Source organism: Mastigoproctus giganteus, chromosome 6 (assembly GCF_048544385.1).
Source record: "Mastigoproctus giganteus isolate SK-2022 chromosome 6, ASM4854438v1, whole genome shotgun sequence".
Lineage (NCBI taxonomy): Eukaryota > Metazoa > Arthropoda > Arachnida > Uropygi > Thelyphonidae > Mastigoproctus > Mastigoproctus giganteus.
In genome coordinates, this window is record NC_143580.1 from 64,205,900 (window position 1) to 64,216,258 (window position 10,359).

The window sequence follows — 10,359 nt, forward strand, 5'->3', positions numbered from 1 at the left end:
AAATAAAATTTTAGAGACATCGGAACAAAATATTTTTGTCTTTTAAGCGTATTCATTTGTATTTGTGTTAATATTTCAGTGAATTACTGTTGGCCGTTTTAGCAATAGTGAAACATGAAAAAATTTTCGTATACTTACATGTAGGCGACTGCAACAAATTTATGAAGTTGTAATTTTTATTTTTATAATACTATAATTAAAATTACTCTGTAACTTGTGCACATGTTATAAACCCTTCTGTAAGACTTGTGCAAATTTTATAAACTTTTCTGTAAGATTTATATGCAACTTTTCATCTTAGGGTAAAACAATTCATTAATTTGTAATGTAAATACAGTTTACATTATTTCATACAAAAAGAGGAGAAAGATATTTTAATATAACAATACAGTTATAACCTAATATAATAATATAAACTATTTCTGGTATGTAATTTCAAAAAAATAAAGTACATTAACGTCATATTCCAAAGCCATTCAGGATGTAGAGTTCTAAATTGCTTACACTGAAATATCCAAATTGCATATTATAACAGCAGCTGATTTTAAGCTCTTAACTGTCTGTTCAACACATTCCTGCAGATTTCTTACCCTTTGATGTGTAAAGTCATGGAACATTTCCCAATCTTCTCCATCTCTTCTTTGATCTATTTAGCCAAAATAAAATACAAAGGCAATTCAGAAAAAAATGGCAATTTTTAACATATCAAAAGTTATATAGCTTTTTATTATTAATGGCAGTTATTTATATTTAATATTTATGGTTTAAGAAAAGCTTTTTTTTTTTTTTTCATTTTAGTAATTAAACATCTGGTAATAGTGACTCAGACATTCAATTTTTGAAAGCTGAAGGAATAAATCATTCAGAAATCTGCAGAATAATGAAGCAATAGTATGGTGATGTATATATATTGCTGAGAGAAAACTTTATAAATGGTTATAAATGTTTAAAACTGGATAAACAAGTGTAGATTTGCAGCCTTCTGATTAGCCTAACACCTCCATTACAGCCAACAATATTTTCAGGGTACTGAGCCTTATTTGGGAAAATTGAAAATCTCTATGCATGAAATGGTGACTTTATTGAATATCAGCACATTAGAAATGCTCATTACCCCATTCATGACAATTACAACTTCAAGAAAACTTGTTTGTAATGGGTTCCAAGGATTTTAACTAACCAATAAAGAAAAGGAAAAAAAAAAACTGTTTTCCAACATCTTTTGTAATTTTTTTTTCAAGTATAGGATGACGAATTTACATCAAATTGTTATTGGAAATGAAAGTAGGGTTGTTCATTATGACCTATAGACAAAGAAATTCATTCGGTGGAATGGAGATACACAGTCACTGTTGCCAAAAGAAAGTGAAAGTGTGAAATCAGCAATTTGCTGGTAAAGCTTAGTTTTTTTATGATGGCTCTTGTGCTACAACAAATAAAAGGATAAACAATCCCCATCACAGTTTATTCTTTCATTTTCCTTTAAAAAAAAAAAAGGAAAGAATTAATAGTGATCTGGATTGGAATCTTATAAATGAACTGTGTAAATGAAATATACTTATAAATGAACTATACTGTTCTAAGTCAGAACAGAAAGACACTTTTCTATTCTGAATTCTAGGAATTCAGGAAATTCTGAATTAGAGGAATAAATTCTAGGCATATGTGGCCCCCTAAAACTATTTAGAACCATTACAAAACTTGGATTTGAAATTTTAGAACTGTTCCTCTTAACTCTGATTTTATTTTATTGGAAACAAAAAAGAAAAACATTTGAAAGAAGGCGTCATCAATTTCACAGTGCTAACCAACTGATGAGAGCAGTGAAATCCCATCTCTGCATTCAGAGTGTGGAATTATTTAACAGGGAATAAAAATTACTGTACAGCGTTAAACTGTTTGTACATAAGGCAAGTTTCCTACTTCTGGACGTTTCATAATTAATGTTGGATTTATGGCTTGTTTACAATTAATGCTAGCTTAAGAGTAGGCAGAAAATGAAATGTGAGATTTTGCATGAGCCAATTTGTGATATGCTTTATCCTTATCCTGAATATCTTTAGTTCATTTGTTGGAAAATCATGGTTAAAATAAAGGACAAGAATTTAGGGTATTGAGGAATAAACAGTTTTATCCATACAAGAATAATTTCATTTACACCATCTGTGCAAGTATTAAGGTCAGTAAAATTTAAAATAGTAATCCAATTAAGGAAAATATTAGCAGAAATCTTGCAGATCATCCCAATTTTCATTATTATGATGCCAGATGATACAAGGCTTTTTAAATGCATGAAAAAGAGACAAGTTGTGATCTGAGGTAGTTAGTGGCAGCTGGCTGTAAAGTGCTACTGAGCCATGGCACTGCCACAGTGACACCTAAAAAAATATAAATAAATAAAAGTAAATACCCTTTTATATAAATAAATGTCTTTATAAATATATCAAAAATTTTAAAAAATAAAAATAAATATCTTTTTGTTTATTCATAATTGAATTTATTTTGTATTTATAACTGTAGTTATAAATGATTAAATGTTTGTAAGTCAAGGAAAAATTAACATGCCACATTAATGCATCCATATAGTAAATAATCCATACATTAGCATAGTAATGATTTGGAGCACTTCTATAGTGGAGTAGAGTAGGATTTCAGAGGTTTGAATATTGCTTTTAAATAATTTATTTAGCTTATTGTAAAGTTTATTTTGATATGTTTTTTTTTTTTTCCCTGTAATAGTTTGATTTTTATAATATAAATATAATTTTTTGAAAGTTATTTTCATTGATATTTAGTAAATTTTACAATAGTTATTACAAGATCTACCTTGAACACTTTGTCAGAGGGTATCATGGCTCATAAGGAAATAACCAATGGCAATTTCCATGTGAGCCCTGATTTTATCCTTTGTAGAACCTGTGGCATGTATTCCAAGTGGATAATCATAGCTTGCCTGGTGACTCTTTTCTCTGTCACCATTTTACTGAGTGTACCAATCTTAAGTTAAAATTTGGTGCATGGCTAGAATAATTTGAATCACTGAAAAAATGGGTGCTTGCCCTCAAGAATAATGTAACTGGGAACTCGTTAGGGACTAGAGACTCTAGTAACCTATGAAGTGATGCACTCCCGCTTTGGGGCCCCAAAACAGAATAACCAAGTGCAAACTACTTTGGTTCAAAAGGACTTAGTACTATAAGGAGAATCCATTGTCAGGGAAACAGGAAATATTTTTGTAATAAATATATAGGTGGCCTAGAACCAGGGTATGTCTGCCAGGAGCAACAATTAATGATGTCACCAACAGATTGTCAGATTTTAAGGGGGTAAAGAGAATGTTATTATTCATGTGGGGACTAATTGTATTAAGCACACACAATCTGACGATTTGTTAGACAAAAATATAGGACTATGCTGAAGAAATGCCGCAACTTAGGTCACAATGTCTGTGTGTCTGCAATTCTGTCCAGACACTATAGATGAGGTCATATGCTGAAAGCCTTATGAATTATCTCAAGACTTGAAGGACTCTACAAGGCTTTTGGGGAAAATTTTTATCAGCTTGGCCGGCACTTGTAGGTAGAAGGAATCTGTTTCTTGGAGACAGGATACATTTAAATAAATGTGGTGCAAGGGTTTTTGCCAGTATTATTGAGGATAACTTAAAGGTACAGGGAAACTCCTAGTTTTAGGAGGGTAAAAGAGTGATATAGATATGTGTTTATCTGATAATATTGGTCAAATTAATGCTTGCACATACCTCAAGAGGTCTTGTTTGTTACTGAAATGGAATGTATTAGCAAGATGTTCTGAGGGCAGAAACATTTCAAATGAGCAGGTAGCTAATGCTGGGGAAGCAAGCTTAAATAACTTTAAGGAGTGTGTCAGGGTAGTTAACTATACAAGAACTCTTAAGTCTTAACTTTTTGTACAGTAATGTCAGAAATGCCATCAATAAAATGAGTGAATTTGAACTGCTGGTTAGAGTTCAGCTGACAAGTAAAGCTGACATAATAGGGCTTACGGAAATGTGGTGCCACCCAGAGATAGGGGATGATGAGTTTCAGTGTATGTCCAATGTATTTAGGAAGGGTAGGGCAGACAGACAGGTGGGGTCATGCTTCTTATCAAAAGCAACCTGAGGGCAATGAAAGCTTTCCTGGATTCAGACGTTTTGCATGCTAGTATAGAATCTGTATGGTGTGAGATAGTTTGTTTGTTTTTTAGGAGCATTAGCAGCTAAGGCCATATTGCTCCAGAGGGATATGCAGTGGTCATTCCCTGACCTTTCCGCATCCTCTGTATTTGGTGGGCACAGGCTCGAACCCTGGTCTAATCAAGAAGCGTGTGCTACGCACTGCTGCTCCTGCCCACCTGGCTACGGAGGCACCTAGGTTTGAAGCAAAGGTATAATGAGAATGGGAGTAATCTACAGGGCAGGGGATTGTGAAGATTATGATGAGTTAGACTGGATGATACAGTCATGCAAATGGAGTGTGCAAGTAAGCGGTGATGTCTTATTATGAGTGATTTTAATTTGCCTCTAATTGATTGGAGCAAATTGGAAGGAAACTCCACATTGGGAACAAAATTTTTAAATCAACTAGATGATTTTTATTTGTACCAACATGTCAGGGAAAGTACTAGGGAAAAGAATATTCTAGACCTCATCATCACCCATGAATCAGATGACACAATAGGGCTGACAGTACAGGAAGTAATCATAGAGTTCTACTGTGGATGATGAAGAGAGAGAGGTAGCAGTAGTTAAAGGCAAGGGAATGGGTTATAATTTCACAAAAGGAAATTATGATGCCTTAAAGGTGCTACATAGCCTCTATTAACTGGGTAGATATAATTCAATTGTATTTGCACAGAGAGCAAATACAATTGAATTATGGTATACCTTTAAAACATTAACCACAGAAGCCGCAGCAATGTGTAGCATGTGCTTCTTGATTAGACCGGAGTTCGAGCCTGTGACCACCAAATACGGAGGATGCGGAAAGGTCAGGGAATGACCACCGCATATCCCTGGAGCGATATGGCCTTAGTTGCTAATGCTCCTAAAAACCAAATAACAAATCACAGAAGCCTTGAATGCATATATACCATTAAAAAAAATACTCCATGAGGAATATACCAAGTTGGATAAAGTCGCCAGATTTCTTGAGCAGAAAAAGACGGCATGGAAAAGTTCCAGAGAAATAAAAAGTGCTGAAGCCAAAAAAGCTACAGAGTGATCTGTAATAGTGCCTCAGAAAAGGTTAGACTGGCAAAGGCAGATTATGAGAAATCGCTGGCAAAGAGTAGGGATAAGGAATTCTTCACATATATAAATGCAAAGAAGAGAAGAACAAACCAGATCGGACCCTTATGTAATTAACGTGGGAGGGTATTAGATACCCCAGCTGATGTTGCAGATGAACTCAACAGTTACTTTGCATTGATATTTACTGAATAAAAACCCTTTATGTCAAAGAGAAATTATGGGAGTGAAGTCGAAAAATATATAATTAATGATATTGAAATTTCACATGATTATTTAATGAAAAAACTTTCAAGCTTACAGGCCAGTAAAGCTCCTGGGGTGATAGCATATACCCTATAATCTTAAGGGAGGCAGCAAGCAGTGGCATAACTAGGGTGAGGCAGGTGGGGCACGTGCCGTGGGTGCAAAATTAAGCAGTGCCACTTTTATGATTAAAGAATGCAAAAATTCCAATTCTAAGTTTTCAAGGGGGTGCCATTTTTTTATTTGCCCTGGGTGCCATGAACTGTAGTTACACCTCTGGTGACAAATGAGTGCATTGAACCATTGAGGCTAATTATGAGAACATCACTGGACTCAAGAGTGATTCCATTGGTTGGAAAAGTGCCAATGTATCTCCAATACATAAGGGCAGTTCTAAGAGTGAAGTGGGAAATTTCTAACCAGTCAGTCTAACTTCAGTAGTAAGGAAATCATGGAGGCAATGAACAAGGGTGGAATTCAGTATCATTTAAATATAAATGGAATTCTGAAGGATACTCAGCATCGTTTTGTAAAGGGAAAATCATGTTATTTCTCAGATTGGGTTGATGTAAGAAGTGGGGTTCCCCAAAGATTAGTATTAGGACCACTGTTGTTTTTGATTTTCATAAATGACATTGATGAAGGGATAGAGGGTGTGATGTCTAAATTTGTAGATGATGTAAAGATTGGTAGAGTAGTTAATGATCACCGCCAAGCAGAGCTTCTTCAGAGTGACCTAGATAGATGTCAGGGATGGTCAGAAAAATGGCAGCTATGCTTTAATCCAGCAAATTGTAAGGAATTACATCTGGGAAACAATTATTCCAAAATAACTTTTACACTTGGTGAAGTTGAACTGGAGCCAGTAGTGGAGGAAAGGGACTTGGCTTTTTATGATACAGTCAGACATGAAGTTCTCTGTGCATTGTAGACGGATTGCAAGGAAGGCCCATGGTGTCCTATTGATCATTTATCGAACAATTGCTAGTAGAGATAAGGACGTTATAATCCCATTATATAAGGCTATTATTAGACCACACTTGGAATACTATGTTCAAGAAAATAAATGTAAATGTCAAGTAAGTAAAAAATTTACTTACTTGAACAATAAAATATGGAGACCGCACCTAAAGAAAGATTGAGCTTCTTGAGAGGGTCCAAAGACTGGTAACTTGCCTGGTGAGAGCAGCAAAAGGGCATTCATATGAGGAAAGACTTCGAATATGTGGATTGCACAGCTTGGAAACTAGGTACCTTAGAGGAGACATGATTGAGGTTTAAGGTCTGAGAGGCTAAGTAAAATGAATGAGGATGAAATTTTAACAATTATAAATGATTTCAGAACTAGGGCCATAAATTCAATTTATGGGGGGAGATGTTTAGACTGGACTGCAGGAAGTTTTATTTTACTCAGCGAGTTATAAATTACTGGAATAACTTATTTACATGGGTGGTAGAGGCTGACAGTTTGGGGAAATTCAAAGGACAGCTGGATAGTTACCTATGGGAGGAGGGAAATGCATAGATTGTCTATTTCCTTATCTTTTATTATTATTATTATTTATTTTTTTTTTTTTTTGCTGGTGTCACATAAGCCATAGACTTCCTTGCACCATGTGGCCATTGCTAATACTAATACTATACCAGCAAAGGATGTGTAAGTTGAGCCACAGCAAAATTGACTCTAGTTTATAGTCTTAGTATTAGTAAGATGGTGATCCTGTGACAATTTGTCGTCGACTCAATCAGCTAGCAGGCTTGCCTGCTAGGGTCAGCTCTGCTGATGCTGTGACCTCATATCCACAGTCTGAGTAACAGGACAGAAGCTGGCTGAGGTGGGTATATTACTTATATAGCACAAGTGTGCTGCTTCAGAATGCATTTCTATCTTTATAATAAATGTATAAAATCTGTTTGTAATAAATGTATGAAATCTGTTTGTAATAAATGTATAAAAGCTTTACTGAACATTTTGGAATGCTTACCCTTGAGTGGTTGCTGTTATAATCTCATGAATCCAAATAATGTGAACTTCTTCTGGGACCCTTATCAAAAAAATTTAACATTAATCAGATATGTAATCACTGCACCAAAGAGACCCAGATCAGAAATGTCATCAAACCATAAAGTTTCTAATTACATGTTCTAAAGATGTCTCCCTTTTCATACAAAAGGGTTTAAACAGATTGGCAGGTTCTCCCAAAACACTTAAGAAGCTTTGTGCTGGACATCTATTAAATGAAACAAAAAATGAAAGACCCAGCACAACTCTTAATGAGAGGAATATCATTCACCTTGACACTACAAAAAACACCTAATTTATTACATGGTGTCTTCTCAGAGTGAGATTGTCTTAATATGTCAGTGGAGGAAATTGGCACTGAACTAAAATCCCCAGAGAGTAATAGTAGCCAAAAGTACATTTGGGCACAAGGATAGAATTCAAGTTTCAAACAAAAACCTCAGCCTTAATTTTAATTCTTCTACATTGCCCATCTTAAGGACAGACCAGTGTATACATTGCATAGTAAGGCCATATATACAAAACTCTCTTTGAATGTTAAGAAAATAGATATTCATATATGGCTAGTGATTGAGTTCTTGCCTGTGCCCAACATGGGGCCAAAGACCATGACAGCAAGGCATGTGCACTTATAAAACCCAGTTGTGTTAATGGTTAAGAAGAGCACCCTTCTTATCACTGAGCATGCTGCTGATGGAAAGAGGAAAAAAGAATCCAAATTTACCAAGCATAGCTGAATGTCTCATATGAGAACATACAGAATCTAGTAAAGCCAGAACTAACAATAAACATAAGTACACACAGAAGGTTGCAAGGAAGTACTATTCCAACTAAGGAATTGTTCATTCAACTGCATGCTACGTACCGAGTTATTACAAGCCAGCACAAAAAAAAAAAAAATCACTCCTATGTCAGTACCTCCTATTGCCCGAACTCTATCAAAACAAAGTGAGTACAGAAAAGCCACCACTACCTTTAAGCCAAAAACAAATGGCCATAAGAGGTTAAAGAAGTGCATAATGAATCAATATTAGAAATTTTTTGTTCAGAAGATATGGACTCAGGCCAATGCTCATACTTCACCAAGAAAGATAAAGCCAAATCAAAGAAAGCTATGTCTTTAGCCCCCCTTAACAGTCAAGTGGCAGACCCACCAAACTTAAATAATGGCAAAATTCATTCAATGGAATTGTAAACTTTACCAAAATTTTTGACAATATCAAGTAGGGTTGTTGCATGTCCAGCTTTAGAACAGTCATCCTCCTTTAGACGTTACTTGTCCAGCTTTCCAAGTTAGTATAAAAAATTAAAGAGAACAAGCATTTATTGAAAATTTGTGCAATTACTGTAAGTTACATTCATTCCAAATGTGTTTATTCTAAAGTTCATCTTCATCCAATTTCTTTTTAGAGTGTGTACCAATTACCATTTGATGCTTGTTCACACGATGTAATCTTTCTATGCAAACCAGAGCAACTCCATGGACTGTTAAGTGTACTGACAGTAAGCTTTATGGTACTGATTAGTTACTCTTATGCTTAGTGTTTTATTATTTATTGTGTGCCTATGTTAAAAATGCTGAAACAATCAGCACTATACTCAAAACCACAGACAAAAGAATAGAGTAGCAGAGGTCAAAAACATTATGCCCACTGTTTGTTGAATAAGTGTGATATTAAGTATCAAAAAGAAAAGATGGCTTTATGAAACCTCTAACAGAAAAACAAACTTAATCAAAAAGTGCATCTAATTTTTATAACATAGACCTATATTTTATATTAAAAAAATTTTGTGTAATTATGTTATATACCAAAATCGATATTTCATTCTAAAAAAGTTAGTGCCCTTTCTGGATTTTAAAATATGGCAACCCTAACATTAAGGCTCTCATGTGTAAGTATGAGCCACTTGCTTACAGGAGACTTATTTAAAGTTAACAGAAAACCCAATTCTCATCTACTGCACAGTCACTGAATAGATTAGATTAAGGATGGTCTATGAATGCAGGTGTGACTGCCCACAACCATTGATGTGGGCAGTCACACCCCCACTGAGCAATTCTGCTTGCTACTATCTTGAAGGCAATTGCAATTCATATTGCAGTAGGGGTTCATCTACCTGGGATTTACATCTTCTAGGAACATCTTAAACTTATCTTGCAGCTGCTACCCCCTCCCCCCATTCTCACTTTGGGTGACTTTGACAGGCACTGTATATTGTTAGGATAGTGTCGTGTTAGCTGATATGGTTGGATAAGGCTGCAGTCACATTGGATGTAGTGTCAGGCAACTTTTTCATTACACAAACTTGAAGTAATGGGGGGAACAGTAACAACTGGTGCATAAAAACCTAAACCTAGGGTTCTGGAATCTTGGTGACTCCATTTCTCTATGACAAATATTACCTGACTATAGGCATCAAACACTTTAAGATTAATTCTTTAATGAATTAAAGAATTATCACCACATTCATTCATTAAATTTCAATAAATTAAAAAAAAAATGAAGATTTGTTAAAACATGTAGATCTTCAAAAAGCCTGAACAGATGGTGACCACACTGATGTTAACAGTATAGATTTATACTGTAAGCAAAGCTTCCTCACACTGACTGTTCATATAAAATTCTGCACCTTCTCTGAAAAACTCTGTGTAAAAATACACACAAGTTGTATTCATTATGCACTTATGACCTTTTCAAAAAAAAATTTATTTTCATTAATTCTATTAATTTTAAAGTTCATCTAATTTGAGTTTTATTTCATAATTTTCATCTAACATCCCAGTTACTTTAACTTTTCATTTTTTAAATCCCACAGAGAC